At 48.6% G+C, this 1,653-nt stretch overlaps 1 protein-coding gene across 1 annotated transcript in view; it reads left to right on the top strand.

Moving 5' to 3' along the window:
- Nucleotides 1-1,653, top strand: part of NSD2 (nuclear receptor binding SET domain protein 2) — a 115,263-nt gene that overhangs the window by 47,777 nt on the left and 65,833 nt on the right. The window lies entirely within an intron of this gene.

The raw sequence follows: 1,653 nt of genomic DNA on the forward strand, positions 1-1,653 counted from the left end.
CCTTCTTACTGAATTTTATTTTTATACTTTTTTTTTTTTTTTTATCTTTAAAAGTTTTTTTGGAGACAGGATCTCTGTTGCCCAGGCTAGAGTGCAGTGGTGCAATCATAGCTCACTCCAGCCTTAAACTCCTGGCCTCAAGCAATCCTCCCACCTCAGCCTCTAGAGTAGCTGGGACTATAGTTGCCCAGGCTGGTCTCAAACTCTGGCCTCAAATAGTCTTCCCACCTTAGCCTCCCAAAATGCTTACAGGCATAAGCCACCATGACCAGCCATATGTTCATACTTATATTTAAAATCCCCAATGCCTCTTTTTCTGGTGGTCTTTTTTCATAACATACCAGGGTTTTTGTCATTTGGGTGTCTGCTCTTCTTTGCATTCCATCAGTGGCCCTACAGAGGCTGTTTACTCCTGTGTGATTTGCTTTCATTCATGTGGGGGACTTCCCTGGCCCTGGGGTTCCTTAGTACTCTGCCTGTGTTTAAGAGCATAGTACTCAGGTCTACTTGCAGGTGTGGTGGCTGGTGGAGGCTTTGTTAGCTTTAGAGGGTCTGACTGGCGATTGGATGCTTAATTTGGGGTAATCTCTAGAAGAGTCAATGGAGAGCCTTTCTTTGTGGGGAGCTTCAATTCTCTAGGAAGTGACCTTTGATTCTGGTGGCCAGGAACCAATTGCCCCTCCCATGGAAATCCCCCTCCCTTCCCTTACTTGGCACAGAGATCTGACCTTTCAACTGGTTTACTTGCATTCAACTTCTTGTTTGACCTCAGTGGAATCTGGCCTCCCCTCTCTTGGTTTTAAGTCTTCCTGTCTATTTTCCTCATCTAGCTCCTTCTGGCTGCATTGTGGCATGTGGCTTCTCTTTGCAGTTCAGAGTAGCAGACGTAGGCATCTGAGGACTGCTCAGTGGCCTTGGGTACCCTCGGAGGCCACTGGCACTCTTACTCCGCAGCATGGTGAGCGAGGGGCAGGCCAGCTAGTCCACTGTTCTCCTTCTTGCTCCTCTAGCTCCCTCTGGTGAAGTGTCTCCCTTGCTAATGCCCTCTCTTGTTTATTTGATACCTTTTTTTTGAGACAGAATCTCACTATGCCACCCTCAGTAGAGTGCCGTGCTGGTCACAGCTCACAGTAATCTCAAACTCTTGGGCTTAAGCGATTCTCTTGCCTTAGCCTCCCAAGTATCTGGGACTACAGGTGCCTGCCACAACACCTGGCTGTTGTTTGGTTGTAGTTGTCATTGTTGTTTAGCTGGCCTGGGCTGGATTTGAACCTGCCAGACTCTGTGTATGTGGCTGATGCTTTAACCTCTGTGCTACGGTGCTGAGCCTATTTGATATCTTTTAAAGAAGATCTTGCGGCTCCGTGCCTGTGGCTCAAGCGGCTAAGGTGCTAGCCACATATACCTGAGCTGGCAGGTTTGAATCCAGACCGGAACAATGCCATGGCACTCTATCCAGGGCAACAGCTTGAGGCTCTATCTCAAAAAAAAAAAAGATCTTGGGTATAAGAGTTGGAGATTGTGGCTCGGCACCTATAGCTCAACCGGCTAAGGCGCCAGCCACGTACACCTAAGGTGACGGGTTCGAATCCCCAGGCCGGACCCACCAAACAACAATCACGGCTGCAACCAAAAAATGGCCGGGCGTTGTGG

This window comes from Otolemur garnettii, unplaced genomic scaffold, assembly GCF_000181295.1.
Source record: "Otolemur garnettii isolate 467f Iridium unplaced genomic scaffold, OtoGar3 scaffold00198, whole genome shotgun sequence".
Lineage (NCBI taxonomy): Eukaryota > Metazoa > Chordata > Mammalia > Primates > Galagidae > Otolemur > Otolemur garnettii.